The 19,591-nt window shown below is 44.8% G+C and overlaps 1 protein-coding gene across 1 annotated transcript in view; it reads left to right on the top strand.

The window, feature by feature from the left end:
- The window catches only part of CCDC69 (coiled-coil domain containing 69), a 56,485-nt gene that overhangs the window by 468 nt on the left and 36,426 nt on the right, over positions 1-19,591 (top strand). The gene's annotated exons all lie outside the window — the stretch shown is intronic.

Raw genomic sequence — 19,591 nt, 5'->3', positions numbered from 1 at the left:
TCCCGCCCCCTCGGTCTGCCCCGGCTCCTTTTCCCAGGCAAAGATCTCTGACCAGCTAGCGGATCAGAGGAAAGAGCCTCCGCCGAGCCAGCGACCACTCTGCTGCGGCGTCTGGGCCGGAGAGGGGAAGGGGGAGCTGATTAGCAACGAAGCCGCAGGACTCCGCGGCCGCAGTGACAGGTCTACGGGTGGAAAAGTTAGGCTAGGCTCCCCGCGCCCCATCCCATCAGCCACCCACTTCCAAACAAAGAGATTTCTTTCTCACTACAATCAGAAAGTGAGCGAGGGAGGCAGCAGCCGAGAGCCAAGTCAGCTTTGGAAGGAAGCGCGCGATTGGCCGGACAGATGTATATTTTGTACTTGAGCCGCGACGCTGGTGTGATCGTCCGCGTGCAGCTGTTGCTGGGGGAGATCGCTAGTACCAGCTCCAAATCCCGTCCCATAGAAAGGACCCGTTATCTCAACTCTGACTGGGTAACGGTGGGGTTGATAAAAGGTGGGTGTGGTAAAAGGATGCGACTTCGTCATACTTTCCCTAGGGTGTGTTTTATCCTACTGGGAAACTATTACAGTGTATTCGCGCCTTGTTCATGCGTGAATAGTCAGTCCTTCTGATTGCTAAAGCAATACTAGCAGGATTATGGTAGTTATTCTGGATTAAGTAATCCGGAACTAAAGGGAGTGCTTTTCTGTTTGACTCCCTAAGGGTGCAATTCTATGCCTGTTGGTACAGAAAAAAGTCCTACAACTCCCAGCATTCCCCAGCCAGCTATGCTGGAAATTGTAGGACTTTTTTCTGTCTAAACAGGCAATAGGACTGCACCCTAAATTACTTGGTTTGGTGGTGTCCTGTGCTGAACTTCGTAAAGCAAAAAATAAAACAGAAAAAAATAATGTACGTGTGGTGTTCAAATTAGCATCTGCATGTTATTGTCAAAGGTGGTTTCTGGCAAGGGCTGCACAGCACATCTTTTAAAGGGCCTCAGTTCCATGAAAGACAATGAAAACTCCAGGAAATGAAAACTCCACTCATATTCTCCTTTGTTTTAAATAAGAGAGTATTATCCTAGAAAGGTGCTTTGGTGATCTTCAGTGGCTGTTAGGACAAATAGCCACAACGTGTGTGAGATCCCACGATGCTTATTTTGGGGAAAGGATAGGCTTAAGCAGTTTTAGAGTGCTAGCAAGGGCGATCGGATGGAGAGTGGAGGCACTAGCCTTTTTTAGAAATGCTTTCTTGAATTTCCAGTTGTGTGCTGCTGCTAAGCTCAACTGGGAGCACAGACAGCTAACCTTGAAGATCCGGCATAAATTTCAGACTTCTCAAAATCCAAATTCAAAATGATCCATCAATCCATCTGGGAGCACCTTGACAACAATGCCGTGATTACTGGAAGCCAACATGGATTTGTCAAAAACAAGTCCTGCCAGACAAATCTGATCTCATTTTTTGATCAAGTCACCTCCCTTGTAGACCGTGGGAATGCTGTAGACATCATATACCTCGACTTCAGCAAAGCTTTCGACAAAGTGCCCCATGATATCCCGATGAGCAAACTAGCTCGAAGTGGGCTAGATGAAACAACGATCCGGTGGATCCACAGTTGGCTACAGAATCGGACTCAAAGAGTGCTTATCAATGGGACCTTCACAAACTGGGGAGAGGTAACGAGTGGGGTACCGCAGGGCTCAGTCCTGGGCCCAGTGCTCTTCAACATTTTTATTAATGACTTGGAGGAGGAGGTGCAGGGAATGCTGATCAAATTTGCAGATGACACAAAATTGGGAGGGATAGCTAATACTTTGGAAGACAGAAACAAAATTCAAAGTGATCTGGATAGACTGGAGCGCTGGGCAGAAAACAACATAATGGCATTTAATAGGGACAAATGCCAAGTTCTGCACCTAGGAAAAAGAAACCAAATGCACAGTTACAAGATGGGGGATACGTGGCTCAACCACACTACGAGCGAGAAGGATCTTGGAATTGTTGTCGATCACAAGCTGAATATGAGCCAACAATGTGATATGGCTGCAAAAAAGGCCAATGCTCTTTTGGGCTGCATGAATAGAAGCATCGCTTCCAAATCCCGGGAAGTACTAGTTCCCCTCTACTCAGCACTGGTTAGGCCTCATCTGGAGTACTGTGTCCAGTTCTGGGCACCACATTAAGAAGGATGCAGACAAACTGGGGAGGGTTCAGAGGAGGGCAACAAAGATGATCAGGGGACTGGAAACAAAGCCCTATGAAGAGAGACTGAAAGAACTGGGCATGTTTAGCCTTGAGAAGAGAAGACTGAGAGGAGATATGATAGCACTCTTCAAGTCCTTGAAACGTTGTCACAGAGAAGAAGGCCAGGATCTCTTCTTGATCATCCCAGAGTGCAGGACACGGAATAATGGGCTCAAGTTACAGGAAGCCAGATTCCAGCTGAACATCAGGAAAAGCTTCCTGAGTGTCAGAGCAATACGACAATGGAACCAATTACCTGGGGAGGTGGTGGGCTCTCCCACACTGGAGGCCTTCAAGACGAGGCTGGACAGCCATTTGTCGGGGATGCTCTGACTTGGATTCCTGCATTGAGCAGGGGGTTGGACTCGATGGCCTTGTAGGCCCCTTCCAATCGTACTATTCTATGATTCTATGATTCTATGATCTCTTCCTGTAAATGCTATGGCTTCTGATTCTCATGGTAGTGGTGGGGGAAACACTTTGATGATCTGAAGGCAAAATGGATTGAGGCAGATTTTAAAGCTGTTTTATAATAATCATATTAAATGTTCTTTAAAAGTTTTTTTAACTTTCATTTTTGATGTGAAGTATAACAAAAACAAATATGAAATAGTGTCAGTTCACAATAACATTAACAAAAATTCATCACTTATACCTTAGATTACATTAGTAAGCAATCCATATATCTGAATAGGTATCTAGGTACCTAATCATGTCAAATATTGATATCGAACATAACATAAAACCATAAGAAATGCTGTGTGGGATCAGACCAAGGGCCCATCTTTTCCAGCATTTTTTTCACACAATGGTCAACCAGCTGCCTTTGAGATGTCCACAATGGGACATAGGACATTTCTACATGAGGCTGTTATTGCGTGCTTGTGATTGGTTATTCATAGGAGTTTGCGGGTCCTTTACACGATGTTTTCAACCACCAGGGCATCTCCCATGCTTTCTGACCTTTATCCCGGTTTTTAAAAGATCAGGAATAGTGCAGTAATAAATATTAATCTGCTTTAATGGGCATGTGGCATTGTGCAGTTGCGCTATGCCTCAGCAGTATCTAGTGGCTGTATAATGAAACATGTAGAACTTGCAGACAAAGCCAGTCCCTGGAGAGAAAAAAAAGCCTGTGTCAGCCTGTGTAAGGAGCTGATCTTAATCCTGCAAAGAATCTGGAAGCAGAAACCCTGGAAAGTTGCAGGATAAAAAGCCTGGTGTGCAGAAGCCCATAAATTCAACAGCACACCCCAACTCATGCTCCCCAGCAACTGGTGTACAGAAGCATATTGCCTCTGACACTGGAGGTAATGTCTAGCCATCATATCTAGTAGGCATTGATAGCCGTATCCACCATGGAATAAGAAGGCAATTTCCTGTAAAAAATAAAATACAAAAATCCATAGCTTTGCTAATATATTTTAAAAGGATGCTCAGAAGCTGCCATTAGCTCATGGCTGTTTAAGCCCCAATCCTCTGAAAGTTAAAATATCCTTCTACAGGTGTAAAAATGCTGAAGGGATTCATTCAGATAATTAAGTTGGTAGCCTTATACCCACTTTCCTGGGAGTAAGTCTAATTTAAAATAATGGGACTTACTTCTGAGAAGGCATATTTTGGATTGTTCTTTTGTCTCTGTAGGTAAATAGCTATGGACGAAGAAGTAGATTGAATGAAAACATCTGTTCAACTTTTTCTTTCAGTAGTCTGATTACCTATAGCTAAACACAGCATTTCAGGAACATCTTACAAGACCAAGCAAGATTAATCTCTTGGTGAATTATGTATTTTAAATCTGTCTATTGCTGATTGATCCTTGTAAGAGGTGAGCATCCTGTGTGTATGCCATGGTCAGACATGATTGTTGATGCTCCCTAATTTGGATTTAAAGCTAAAATCAAAGGGTTTTGCAATATGCCATTGTCAATTTCTGAAAGGAGAATTGTCCAGTCTCAAACCCCTGATTGTGAAACTACAGATAGGAGAGGGCCATAATTATTGACTGGTAAATAAACTTTGTACATGCTTAGAGGCACCATTATTTTTAAGTGGTGACCACATTTTCCAAGGTTGAGGCCTGGTGAACTCTGGCTCAAACTAAGCCTTGCCAAAATGATGCTGCAAACATCTGCAAAAAAACCTAGTATGTCTACCAGTAAATATTCACAAGCTTTCACTGTCCATAAACTGTCTTGACACACTTTTTTGCCCATTTCTCAAGGGAAAAGAAATCTAAAAAGACAAACACATTATTCTATACATTTGGATTCTATGGAAGGTTTACTGAAGAACATCTGTGACTTCTGGGTTTTTTTGTTTGCTTTTTTGCACTGTGCACCTGTCCCTGCTCAATAAATATGCTTAACTGTATTGCAGAGTACATTAATCTCCTGCATGCAAGGTCAAACAGTTCCATACCAGCCCAGTCAGAGCTTTGACAGCCACTTCTCTCCAGTTCACACTTTGAAAATGTGTCTCTAAGAGGTCCAGTACTGGGGAGATTACTTTGAAAGATACAGAAAGAACTGTACCTAGAAAATATAATACACTCAAGTTACTACTATATCATACTTACATTGAGCAAATATTAGGGATAATTTTTCACAAATTTCATACCCAGAATACCATTTTAAGCATTCCATCTGTACACTAATCCATATGATGAGGGCACACAAAGAGATATTTCAGTGGCTGCCATATCACTGTATTACTTCTCAGATTCATTGAAGTCCTACTATCTGTACTTCTCAGAAATACATAAAACTGTGCTGTTTACCTGTGAACAGGAGCAAGAAATATTAGCTACTTCTTTGAGTTTATTCAAAAGGGTATGCTTCATTCCAGAGGTGCAGAACCTCCGTCCGAGGGGCCAAACCTGCCTGTCTGGGGTCCCAATCCAGCACTCCAAGGTTCCCGAGATGGCCCCACCCCATTTCTCCCAACCAGCAATTGTTTGATGGTTTCCTGGCTTCTGTGTACGTTCCCCCTCATTCTAAAACATTGAGATGCTTCTCCTAAGGCTTAGTTACTGGCAGTAGGAGCTTTAAGCCACAATAATTTGGGGTGTTTGGCCCTGCCCCCTTTCCCCCTCATCCCCAGCCCACCACTGGACTGCAGGCCCCCAGAGCTTCTCTGAAATGAAATTTGGCCTTCGGACTGAAAGAGGTGCAATGGCCCTCTTTGTTTCTTCCGTGTTTGCATGTTTTAAGAACACAGATGCAATGTTTTGTCCCAGTAGACCATATTCAGTGAAGTAATATGGGGATATCGCAGAGCTGTTCTTGGTTTTACCTTGCCCTGCACACAGAGGGCCGTGTTCTCCCTGAGGAAAAGAAACAGTTGATCTGTGATGACCACAGAAACACTGCAGTAGTCATATGATTCCTCTTCAAAGAGGTGTCCATACCCCTGTGCTTTCTTCACTTGGAATAGTACCAGATTCAAGAGACTTGTGGACTTCATTTGTCTGTGAAACTGAAGTAATTGTTCATGTGGAACAAGGTTTTTATTATGCTGGTGCACAGGTGCAAGCCAATATGAGGTAGTTTTAATCCAGTATTGCAGAGGTAGTTAAGAGTTCTCCAGAAAGTTGGATGAATAAGCAGAGAGACTGAGAGAGAGAGAGACTGAGAGAGAGAGAGAGAGAGAGAGAGAGAGCACTCCAGGTTTTTGAGGGCCCTCCTCCTAACCACCACCGTTGTCTGAGGCAGAATGAGCAGCAGGAAAAGAAGCAGTGGGGCCGGCATAAGACCTCCCACCGCTGCCTTCCCTGGAGGAGGGAGAATGACCTGCCACTATTTGGGGGATAGGGTTCAGCACCTTGGATACCTCCTTTAGAGTTCTGGCTGGTTCTGACTGAAACCCAGAATGAATGGATAGCCCCACCAAAATTGGAACCACCAGCCTCCACTGCATGTACTTTTATATGGGGAATATGTACTTTTGTGTATGTTCCTAAGTCTGAATTTGCCAGTCCAGTTGCTTATGTCTTGGTCCCAGAATAAACCAGTTAAATGGTTAGATTCACATAATCATGCTAATCACATTTGGTTTGTGACAGCCTCACTGATTTTCATTATGCATTTGCTGCTTCCCCCCCCCCCCCAACATGTGGGCTATATTTATCAATACGTTTTTAAAAATTCATTACATGTGTGTTCTACCCCTTTTTACAAGGAGATCAGGGCTGCATGTATGGACTTATCTATTTCTCCCCTCATGACATCCCTGTGAGGAAGGCTAGGGTAAAAGAGAGAGTGAAGTTATTTACCCAAGGCTTCATGGCTGAGCAGAAATTTCAACTGTGGCCCCATCTGCCCAAGGTCCAAAACAGAGATTACTTCAAATACATATCTAGTAGCTACGTCTTATTATTATTATTTACTCTAGAGTAGGTGCAGGGACCATGATACAAATCTTAAAAGCCCCCCCTGCCATATCAGGGTCCCAATCCAGATTAGAGGCCTTGCACTTACCCTAGAGTAAAAATAAAAAATGAAGCTGCTAGGTACAGATTTAAAGTAGTGTCTGCATTGTCCTTAACACTCTATGCCACACTTGCCCTTCCTGTATCAGAAGAATGCACTGTGAATGCCTTGTAATCGGGAAACATGTTGAAAGACTGTGGCTGTTTCTAAACCAATACACTGAAAGGAAACAGGGTCCCCAAGATTTATAGATGAGCCAAGAATGTATGGGATTAATTATGAGATAGGAGGACAACTATATGCATGACAAGGATGCATAACATTAGAATATTTAAATATTATGACCTGGCTAAATTTCTGCTGTTTGAAACACTTATGCAACATACTTAATCCTCCCATTGAAATGAGGGCTTAATGTTGACTGGATCAGATTCAGGATTTCAGAAAGGGTTGGACTGTGGGATTATACTTCAAGAATTATCCATTTCTTTAATCAACTAAACATGCATTTGGTATCCCTTAGCTTAGAGCACTTTAACCATATTGCTGTATTCACAGTCAGGGTGGTTAAAGTGTTGTAGATGGGCAGCTCTTTCCTGCACTTTTTATGGCTTGATTGTGGGTGGAATGGGATTCATTAATCATTAATAACGTACGTGTGTGTGTGTGTGTGTGTGTGTGAGAGAGAGAGAGAGAGAGAGAGAGAGATATTCTGGATGTGATTACTGAAAAGTACAAGGGTATGATCTTGTGCATATGGCCAAAGATGGAGCTGTAAGAATTTTGCAGACTTAAAAGTGCTATATAGATGATTAATAAGAAGAATGTCTGGTTTGTTTCTGGATAAGCTCAGCACCAACTGATTCCTGAGTCTGGGAGTAGCTTTCTGGAAACTGGTGGTGTTTTATAGTTGGTTCTAGAGTTGCTGTTCGCTACCCACATGTTTGAATGGCTGCAAGCGTCTGCACATGTAAATATGTGTAATGTTGGACGTCAGTTATGCATTTGACACAAACTCACTGGCAGATCACCTTTAGGATGCTTACCGGTTGTGTGTGGTGAGGGCCATGCTATGCATGGCAGAATTTGGGACTCAGATTGCGAGGGAGAGGGTTGCAGGGGACAGGCACTTCAGATTTCTGGGAGAGGGTCATAATTTGGAATGCTTTCCCATGTTCATATATTAAACCAGGAAACATTTGGGGAATAGCCATAGTAGCGCCACCACAAAATAGTGGTCCCGGGGTCAATCTCTGGTATCTTAAGGTAGGACTGGGAAACACTCCTTGTTGAAACCCTGGAAAGCTGCTTTCAGTCAGTGTAGCCTAGGGGAAGGCAACCTGGTGTCCTCCAGAAGTTTTGGACTACAATTCCCATAATCCCTGACCATTGGTCATGCTGGCTGGTGCTTATGGGAGCTGTAACATGTGAATGCCCCAGATCGCCGACCCCTGGTATACACAATACTGAGGGCCAAACTACATTTTATGCTGATCGTATAGCACATAATACGACCATATAGCACTTGGTCCTGTGTCAGATTGGAACCAGCATCTCTGGAAGGGAGGATTAAACCTTCTCCCCCATTTTTTCCCTGAAATTTCAGGAAAAAGGTCTCAATTAGAGTCAATGGAGGGCCTTCTTCTTCCTCTTCTCCTCCTCCTCCTCCTCCTCCTAACCCCCCAGTGTGTATGTGTGTGGGTTGAGGAATGGAATTTCGCGGGGCAGGGAATAGGTGGGGGGGAATTTTAATCTTCCCCTCCTGGAGCACACTAGTCCTGATCTGAATCGAAACCACATGCAGCTATACTGGAGTAAATAAAACTATCAGGTTCAGCTACATGCTACGCAATTAGCATAACATATAGTTTGGCCCTGTGCTAAGAGGACTAGCAGTTCGGCTTGCTAGAAGACAGCTTCCTATGTTCCTAGCACATCAGGGAGGGAGCTCTTCCAAACTTTCTCCCTGAGCATGCAACAAGGTGTTTTGTTTTCGCATAAGGGAACACTAAAAAGTATGACTTTCTCCCCAGCAGCAGTTTAAAGTAGTGCGGCTCAGCATTCTGCCACCTCCATACTGCCATTCTGACAACTAATCTTCACCTTTTTCCTGGCTGCTATACTTGTAGGGAACGGTAACTTCATCACTCATTTTTGGATTTTAACTGTTATGTTTCTTACACATGTGCCTGAGTACAAGAATTCAGTCTGGGAAACAACTCCGCCCTGCCCCTTGCTCAAAGAAGAAACAACTCTGCGTAGGGTGGAGAGGGTTTTGACTGTGGGATTCTTAGCCAGAAATAATCTGTTCAGGTAGTGCTGTTCATATCACATGCAACACAGCCTCTTTTCTATGTCAAGGGTGTAGGTTCTGATAGGCCTCAGCCTTTCCTGTCATCTATTTTTGTTTCTTAGAAGAGTGAGAAGATAAGGAAACGATTGTGTCGGTGCGGCATGCAAGCAGCCCACAGGGATCTGCAGCAATAAGAATGCCAGATTGTGCTGCAGTGTTACATTATATCAGGGGGTGGAATTCGGTTGCCTGGCACAGGAGGACACAACATGTGTTTCTGCTCTGATCTCGGATTGGGGAGAAGGGCTGAGAGATACCTTGCCTTCTTGAAAGATCAGGGCTGAGCTCTGGCTTCCTTCCAAATCTGGATTAAATATATATTGCGCTGCTGGAGAAGAACAGTGCAACAAGGGTTATATAAAATGTCATATAAAATGTTAGCAAGCAAAACCTGATCAGCAGACCAAAAAAAAAAAAGAACAGGGAAGAAGAAACATTGGACACAATGGTGTGGGAACAGAGGTGTTCAACAGGGGATTTTCTTGCATTCTTTGGTTCCAGTTAACCATCTCTCTTTGACATATCCTGTGTGAGTCACTCAAACTTTAAACTGATTATAGCATTGATCCTCAATTCCTCCCCTCCCCACCCCATAGAGATTGCCTGTGGTCTCCCCTGGCATACATTAAACAGCTGAAGAAGACATTCCAGTTAATGCGAATGAACTCAAAGAAGGGTTTCTTGACAACTGCTGTGTGGGCCAGCACTGGTCTCCCAAATGCTTTGCATGTGTTTGAAAATGGCTTCTTCTCATGCCTTGATTCTCTGTCTCTTTGCCTCTCACATCAGCCTGAGAGAAATGATGACTATCTGATGGAAAAGAAGAATCTCTAGGTTCATCATAATAGGAACTGTAGGTAGAATATTGACGCCAAAACAATGTACAGTGCAGCCCTATGCAATTCTACTCAGAAGTAAGCCTTATTGAGTTCAGGTATAGGATTGTAGCCTTAAAAGAATATAGTTTCTTCTGGGTCTGGATTGGATGAAAAGTGTTTGGGACAGCAGCTCAAGTCAAAAAAGACAGCCTGAATTATGTGTACCCGTAAACCATTGTCTGACTCAATCCATACTGGTGTAGCACCTGCAGTCAATTTGTTCATGAAACCATATGGCCATGATGAAACAGTCCCATGAACATTATATGTTGGAGCAAGAGCAGAAGGACAAACACCCTTGGAGGGCACAATCTAATCTTGATAGTCAGCAGCCTTTGAAGTCGGAAGCTGCCGAATATCCAGTTCAGGGTGGCTGGAGCATAGAGGCGATCTAGATGCAGCTTTGTGGGTCGGGGGGGGCGGGGAGAAGGTGAGGATGCACGTAGGAAGCTGCATAAAGCAGCTTCCATGCACTTCTCCCCGCCTCAGGGACTGCCCCCTTTTCATTGTCTCCGCACTCCATTTCTGAACATGGAGATGTAGTTAGCGTGAAGAGAACTGTGCTGGCTACAAAGGGGTGGGGAGCATAGTTTCTTGGCTCTGAGGTAGGAGCCCTGGTTGCAACTTTGGATCCCAGAAACCAAAATATCCTATGTCCCCCAGATGCTGTCTAGGGGACATAGGATTGCACCCTTAATGAATCTATATGAGCTGATGTTGAAATAACATTCATTCTCCAAGTATCCATGAAGGAATATGCATGAACAATGTTACATCAAACTGATGTTTGTTTGAGTCAGGGAACTAGGACTATGTTGTTGCAGAGATATGACAGGGAACTGGGATTTGCCATGGCTCTCACTACCTATTGTGGTGAACATTTACAACATCTTATCCTTAAGGAAATGGGAAATAATAAAATGTAGAACATAATTAGAGGACAAGTTCATATATTAGGTACCAAGCCATGATGATAATATAATATAGATGATATAACTAAATTTTGTCCACCAGACAACCTAAAAAAGATTAAACTTGGCAATGGTTTTGGATTTTATTAGGTTGTTACACGTTCTGACCTGCGGTTGGTAGAACGCATGTTTTCACTTATTTTAATGAAAGCTCTTAAGCTATTGCCAACTAAAGCGAAATGATCATTTATTAGTTACCATACAGTTCTAAACATTTCACCAGTTCACAAATGTAACAAAATAGCTCACCCACTTAAAATATAGGCTATGACCTGCCAAAATTGGGCACTTTTAAATCCACTGGTTTTAGCTGGAAATATTTGAGCACATACTTAAGTCTCCCATTGAAATGAATAGGACTGAAAAGTGTTTGGCAACACAATCCTATGCATGTTTACTCAGAGGAGTAAGTCTCACTGAGTTCAATGGGATTTATTCCCTCGATACTATGTTTAGGACTGCAGCCTGAATTTGGCTCCATCATGCCCATTGTGGTTAATAGTTTGATTATGTGTAAATTTCCAGAAATTAATAAATAGAGCCTATTCCATGCAGATGAATTTTAGAGTATATATATTTCCTGTTCCTTCTGTAAATCTAACCATCTGGGGATCCCCTGTTGGCTATTGATTCATTTCCGACTTTTGGAGTACGCTATTGTCAGGCCGGCCCAAGAAATTTTGCTGCCTGAGGCAAAAGACAAGATGGCGCCCCTTGCCCAGTCCATGTACAGAAGCTGACTGAATTGGCAACTGAATCTGACTTCCACCCTGGCAATGGGATAGCAACCTTCATCACAGGCTACATTTGGAGGGTCCAAGACAGGTTGTCTCAGACGGGGACAGCCAGAGAGTACATGAGAACAGCCAGGGGGCTGCAGCTGCTGCTGCTGCCTCCCTGCATCTGACACCTGAGGCGATTGCTTTATTTTGCCTAATGGAAGGGCTGGCCATGGCTATTGTTGCCCTTCACCACTGGATAGATTCTTGCTAATCTGGGGTACTTCCAGATAGAAGGCTTTTAGCGCTACCAATCAAAAGGCATTATGCAGCTATTCCATCTTTCAATCCTACCTTAACCATGTTTTTTTCCTGTTAAGAAAAAAGTAGGGATGTCAGAGAATTCAGCCACGGATCTTGCTGAGGCCAAATGCCAGTGCATTCGGCCCCCCGAAATCCGTGGTGGAACAAAGCCCCCGCGCCCCCACCCCACGAAAGGTGCGCGAAACGGAGTACTTACCTGCTGCCGTTCGCACTGCTTTGTGAATGGCGGCCATAGCCGCCGCCATTTGCGTTCCCCTTTTTTTTTTTTTTGCCGTGATAGGCTACATAAATATATACATAGCCTATCACAGCAAAATACAGGGACACAAATGGCATCGGCTACGGCGGCCGCCATTTGCGTCCCTGTGCAGCCCAGCAGCCGGATGTCCGGCTGCGGGCAGCCCCGGCCGGCGGCTCCGTGAAGTCACTGCGGAGCAGAGCCAGCTGGGGAGAATTTCGGAGGGAGGGATGGAGCGCCTCCCCCCCCCCGCGAATGTCACCCTTCGAAAAGGTAAGTGACTTTCGTACATCCCTAGAAAAAAGACAATAAAAATGGTTGGAAAATGCAGGAGGGTTACCTTTTGATGACAGTGTCATCTGGGTTCCTTTTAAATTTCTGTGAATGAGGCAAGGTGATTGCACAATAAGAGCCTCATCTAGAAGCATCCCTGGTTTCAGCTGACAAGGGCATTTATTTATTATTTATTACATTTATATCCTGTCTTTTTTCCTCCTTAAGGAACCCAAGGTGGCTTATGGCTCTGATCTCCTCTTAGAGATCCCTAGGAGCATTTGCCCTCTGTTGATTCTGCCCGATCTTTTTGCAGCCTTTGATAATGTTGATGACCTGTTATTGACGCAATTAGTGTTGGTGACTCAACGTAATAGGCATTTGTCAGTTTGCTTTTAGAGTGGTTCCACATTTCTGGCATATGGTCAGAGAATGGTGGTGATAGGCAATTGGCTAAACACCAGTTAACCTATCCCTTTCCCCATAAGCAGTGTGCTGCCATTTTTTTAATCTCTTCTTTTTCATTGTGTGTGTGTGTGAAGGTGTTTGTCTTAGGGATGGCTGAGAAAATTCTTGGGGCTGCATTAAAATGTGAACTTACCAAATCTGGACTTTTTGAATCCACACACAAGCCAGTATGCACTGATATGGCAAGATTTGCACTTTTCCGAATTTTGTGATACTGTTCACACACAAAAAAATGTGCACCAAAGTGTTTATGATTAGTAAAAATGAGCACAAACATGCAGATATTAGGGGAACATGCACACAAAAATGCCTTACGTTGAGGAAATGTCTTGCAAAAATATATATTTTTTAAAAAGTGGATACAAAAATGTGTATATATTTGGCAAAGTGCATACAAAATGCATGCATTTTAAGAAATGTCCATGAAAATGCTTACGAATTTCCATGTAGACTTAACAAAATTTGTAAACTGATGCAGAAATGGGACGGAACAAACTTACTGTTGGAAAAATGAGAAACTGAGCGGAATCAAACTTGACAGGTTTGGCTGTCCCTAGTGTGTATTAGGGAGAGGAGGTTTGGGAGCTATGCACCCAATCCCTACCCTTTTTACATTGAAAGTGTGGCAAATAGGATACAGTCAGGGCCAGAAATATTGGAACAAGGATAACTGTTTTGGCAGTTGGCCTCTGTACACCACCACATTGAAGTTGAAAGGAAACACACCCAGATGGGAGCGAAGTCAGGACTTTCAGCTGTAATTCAAGGGGTTTGACAAAAGTGGGGCACTAACCATTCAGGAAGGACAGCCAGTGGCATACACACACCCCCATCGTTGGTGGCTCATAAGTAATGGAACAAACCAACATCATTTCAAACTTCAGAGTCGCCTTTAATACCTGGATGAAAATCCTTTGCAGTCAATGACTGCCTGATGTCTGGAACCCATGGACATGACCAAATGCTGAATTTCCTCCCTCGAGATGGTTTGCCAGGCATTTACTGCAGCTGCCTTCAGCTGCTACTTGTTTGTGAGTCTTTCTGCCTTCAATCCTGTCTTCAGTAAGTGAAAAGCATGCTCTGTTGGGTTGAGATCAGGTGACTGACTTGGCCATTGAAGAACACCCCACTTGTTTGCCTGGAGAAACTCTTGGGTAGCTTTTGCTGTACGTTTTGGGTCATTATCCATCTGCAATATGAAGCGGCGTCCTATCAGTTTGGCAGCATTCGGCTGAATCTGAGCAGAAAGTATAGCCCTATACACTTCAGAATTCATCCTGCTGCTTTTATCAGCAGTCAGGTCATCAATAAACACCAGTGACCCGGTTCCATTGGCAGCCATACATGCCCATGCCATAACACTGCCTCCACCATGTTTGACAGATGATGTGGTATGCTTTGGATCATGAGCTGTTCCTTTCCTTCTCCATACTTTTCTCTTCCCATCATTCTGGTACAAGCTAATCTTGGTTTCATCAGTCCAAAGAATCTTATTCCAGAACTGGGTGGGCTTTTTTAGGTGTTTGCTGACAAAGGCTAATCTGGCCTGTCTGTTCTTGAGTGTCACCAGTGGTTTGCACCTTGTTGTGAAGCCTCTGTATTTACATTCATAAAGCTGTCTCTTGACTGTAGATGTTGACAATGACATGCCTGCCTCCTCAAGAGCGTTCTTGACCTGGCTAGATGTTGTGAAAGGGTTCCTCTTCACCATGAGCAGAATTCTGCGGTCATCCACTTTAGTTGTCTTCCGTGGTCTTCCAGGCCTTTTGCTGTTGCTGAGCTTGCCAGTTAATTCCTTCTTTTTCAGAATGTTCCAAACTGTTGTGTTGGCCACTCCCAATGTTTTTGCTATCTCTCTGATGGGTTTATTTTGTTTCCTGAGCCTAATGATGGCCTCCTTCACTCGCATGGACACCTCTTTGGACCTCATGTTGGGAGTTCCAGTGAACAGCTACCAAATGCAAATGTAACACTCAGAACCACCTCCAGGCCTTTTATCTGCTTGATTGGTCATGGAGTACCCAGGAAATAGGCCACACCTGGCCATGCAGCTGCTTGTCAGCCATTCGTTACATTACTTATGAGCCACCAATGATAGGGGTGTGTATGCCACTGGCTGTACTTCCTGAATGGTTAGTGCCTCACTTTTGTCACACTCCTTGAATTACAGCTGAAAGTCCTGACTTTGCTCCCATCTGAGTGTGTTTCCTTTCATCTTCAGTGTGGTGGTGTACAGAGACCAACAGCCAAAACAGTTATCCTTGTTCCAATATTTCTGGCCCTGACTATATGTCCTTGCAGCATGGATACTTCCCCTGCAGCCAATACCCTTCCTGCATTATGGTAACAGGATACATCAGGAACACTGGATCTGAGATTGTACTACTTTATCACCAAGAATCAGAAAACTTAGGTTGTTCCCATTATCTGCCTTCAATGGAGCAAAGTTTCCCTGCCACATTTTGTTGTTAGCCAACGACACACAGGTGCTGCAAGAAGAATAGGCCTGCACAGAATAGAAAGGGTGGCAAGATGGAAGGAAGGGACTTGACAGGCTTCTCCTTTGGGCTCAGGTTCCTCATATGGTGTCACATACATTCTGCCAAGTGTGTGATTAAGCATAACCTCCATGCAGCTTCCCAAACCACTGTTGTAAAGCAAAGGAAATGACTGGGAGCATTCCAGCTTTAATAGCATATTGACAGGGGGACACGCAACTCATGGGATAAGACCCTCCCCTCCTCTCTTTGACTTGCCAGATGTGCTTTATTTTTTTTTAAAAAAATGTCCCTTATTTCAGAAGTTGATTGCTCTGCAAAATAAAATCCCGTGTGAGAGAGAGAGGACACTATGGCTTTATAATACTTCAAAGAAGCCATTTTAACTCTTGCTATGTTTTAAGGTGCAACCCCTGGCCCAGTGACATGGAAATGGTTAGGCATGGAAACTGATAGAGCTTGCTTCTGAATAACTGTGCACAGATCCCAAATGCATGGAGGGAGGCTGAGGGTTCTGGCAGAGGAGGTGCTACTAATCAAAAGGCATTGTGCAGCTATTCCATCTTTTCCTTCCTGATGGATTTCTTTTGTGGTAAAGAAAAAAAGATGGAAGAAGGAGTGGGGAAACATGGGAGAATTACGAATGAAAGGTAATGCCATCTGAACACCCTGCCCCCCTGCATAACATTCCTTGAATGAGGCAGGGTGATTACATACTGTATTGGCCTGGCCGTGGGCTTCGACCTCTTAATTTAGAGGTGCCAAGATAGTGATAAATCAGATCAAGATAAAGTACAGGGAGTACTTTACTGAGTAACTTACAGCACACAGGCATACCCAATGGTTGGATCAGACAGCTTCTCTGAACCCAGAGCCATGGGGTACAATGGTTTTATACCATACATGTTAGCAATGTAGCAATGAGGCAGCATGACAGCAGCAAGCGACCCCTAGAGTTCATTCCCACCATAGACTAGCCAGTCACGGTGCCCAGCACAGCCACCTGCAGCTTTAAGACAAACAAACTTCACTTCCCAGGCACATCTTGATTCACTCATTAGTATGGAATGTGCTAGGCCGCGCTATTGGCCCTTTGACGCATCTTCACATGCTCAGAGCCTCACTAGTGAGGGAATTGCACTAATAATGAACTTAAGCAAGGCATTATGGATCTCTAGGCCCCTCTAATGCTACAGGTGACTTGGAGAGGGTGCTCTTGCACTCATGTGAACTGCCCAGAGAGCTTCGGTTATTGGGCAGTATAGAAATCAATCAAACAAACAAACAAATAAATGTCCTGCTTGTGGAGGCATCTGGCTGGCTGCCATGGGAACCAGTTGCTAGATGGACCTTTGGTCTAATCCAGCAGGGCTCTTATGTTCTTGAATATTTTACTCAGAAGTAAGGGCTGATCTACATTGCGCCCGCCATCGCAATGAATTCGGTGTCCCATCGGGTTAAACGCTGTCGCATTAAAACGTGATTATTCATACTCACCCATTTTCACAGTTGCAGTGCTTCATCGAATGCACAGGCTCTGTTCACACTCGAGAGCTGTGCTGTTTTCCTGCTGTTTTCCTGCGCACGCTTGTCTGATCTCGGATTCTAAGCAGGGTTGGCCCCGGTCAGTAGTTGGATGGGCGACCGCCTGGGAATCAGGCTTCCTGCATTGAGCAGGGGGTTGTTCTATCCCTTCAAATGAAATTAAGTTTTACCCCCTCCTATCCCCCGCTCCGGATGTTTTTTTTAAATTAAGGCATTATCCCCGCAGAATCGGGGCTTCTCCGTGATGTTTTTTTTTTCTAATTGAGGCATGGTCTTCGAAGCTTCGAAGTTGTGAAGCTTCACAACTTCAAAGTTTCAAAGATCATGCCTGAATTAGAAAAAAAAAATCACAGAGAAGCCCTGATTCTTTGAGGATAATGCCTTAATTTTTTAAAAAAACATCCGGAGCGGGGGATAGGAGGGGGTAAAACTTAGTCTCATTTGAAGGGATACAACAACCCCCTGCTCAGTGTAGGAAGCCTGATTCCCAGGCGGTCTCCCATCCAAGCACTGATCGGGACCAACCCCGCTTAGATTCCGAGATCAGACAAAAGCACGCACATCCAGCCCTTTGCTTGTTGCTGAGGAAATGGGGGCTGCTGAGGAAGCTATGCGATCAGTAGCCGGAAGAAGACATGGGGCTATCGAGAGCTGTGATTGGACAGGAGGGAAATACAAACACTGCCGCATATGGACAGGCGGGGGAGGGGACTATGAATGGATATGGTAGTGATAGGGATGTACGAAATTGCCCTTACCTGGCTCTGCCGGGTTCTGCTGGGGGGGGGAGGCGCTCCGTCCCTCCCCCCGGAATCCTCGCTGGCTGGCTCCGCTCTGCGGGGATTCCGCGGAGCCACCAGCCAGCTCCGCCAGCAGCCGGACATCTGGCCGCTGGCTAGCAGGGACGCAAAGTCCCTGTAGTCAGCCGTGATAGGCTACGTAAAACTTTACGTAGCCTATCACATCTGACTTAAAAAAAAACAAAAAAAACGCATGTACCCAAATGGTGGCGGCTACGGCCACCGCTATTTGCGTTCCTTATTTTGGGCCATCTTAGTCTACGTAAATATGTACGTAGACTAAGACGGCAAAAATAAGGGGAACGCAAATAGCGTAGTGGATGCTATTTGCATTCCCCCTTATTTTCGCCGTCTTAGTCTACGTAAATATTTACGTAGACTAAGTCAGCCCAAAATAAGGAATGCAAATGGCGGCGGCCGTAGCCACCACCATTTGCGTACGTGCGTTTTTTGTTTTTTTAAAGTCAGACATGATAGGCTACGTAAAGATTTACGTAGCCTATCACGTCGTTTTCTTTTTAAAAAAAACCTAGCCATGATAGGCTACGTAAATCTTTATGTAGCCTATCACGTCTTTTTTTTTCTTCTTTTTTTTTCAACACTGGAAATGGCGGCGGTAGCAGCCGGTCGGAAGACCAGCCACCGCCGGAGCCGCTGCCACCCGGAATATCCGCCCCAGGTAAGTCTCGTCCCAGGGGGGGATCCGCAGGAGGGATGGGGGGTGGCAGGCCGTTCCGCCATGGAGTTCGGGGGGCCGAATGCACTGGCATTCAGCCTCACCGAGATCCGTGGCGGAATTCTCTGCCATCCCTAGGTAGCGAAGGCGGAAAATCAGAGCACATTAAGGGGAAATACCAGGATATTAGGCTATTGAAAGCGGAAGCACGGAAGTGGGAAATTCCAGTTCCAATTCGAGGCACCTACTGCGTAGTGTGAAAGGCAGGTGGTGAAACCTCATTGGAAGCAAAAAAAGGCAGTAAGTGTAGATTAGGGATGGCAGAGAATTCTGCCACGGATTTCAGTGAGGCCGAATGCACTGGCATTCAGCCTCCCCGAAATCCGTGGCGGAACGGCCTGCCGCCGTCCTGCCTCCCCATGGATTCCCCACGGATTCCCCCCGGGACGAGACTTACCTGGGGCGGATGGTACGGACGGCGGTGGCTCCGGCAGTGGCGGCGGCGGCGGCGGCTGGTCTTTCGACCGGCTGCCACAGCCGCCGTTGGCGTCCTGGTCTTTGCCGTGATAGGTTATGTAAGTATTTACGTAGCCTATCACGGCAAGCCAATAATAATAAAAAAACACCGGTGTACACAAATGGCGGTGGCTATGGCGGCCGCCATTTGCATTCCCTATTTTTCACCAATTTATCTTATGTAAATATTTACATAGGCTAGAACGGCAAAAAGTAAAGGAACGCAAATAGCGCCCACTATGCTATTTGCGTTCCCCTTTTTTTCACCGTTTTATCTTACGTAAATATTTACATAAGATAAATGGGTGAAAAATAGGGAACGCAAATGGCGGCTGCCGTAGCTGCCGCCATTTGCGTATGCTGAGTTTTTTTTTTTCTTCTGGAAGAAAGTTGCCCAGTGGCCGAATTGCCTCATCGAAAAGGTAAGTGACTTTCGTACATCTCTAGTGTAGATCCAGCCTAAGTCGTACTGAGTTTTATGCAACTTATTCCCAAGTAAGTGCTCACAGAATTACAGCTTATAGTAGAATGGTGGCCTGTCCTGGTGGCCTGTCCAAAGAGCTGGCTGCAATGAGTGTACTCTGAAGCGCAAACCCAGATTTGTTGCAGTGTCATGTGTGGAATGGCCTTAATGTTCCTGCCATTAATTGCTCAGTCTTTTCCTGGTCT

The sequence above is a fragment of the Heloderma suspectum genome, chromosome 2, assembly GCF_057233095.1.
Source record: "Heloderma suspectum isolate Gila_16-S chromosome 2, 16-S_ref, whole genome shotgun sequence".
In the NCBI taxonomy this organism is placed as follows: Eukaryota; Metazoa; Chordata; class Lepidosauria; order Squamata; family Helodermatidae; genus Heloderma; species Heloderma suspectum.
Note: the sequence above shows the minus strand (reverse complement) of the source record. Positions and strands in the feature narration are given on the sequence as shown.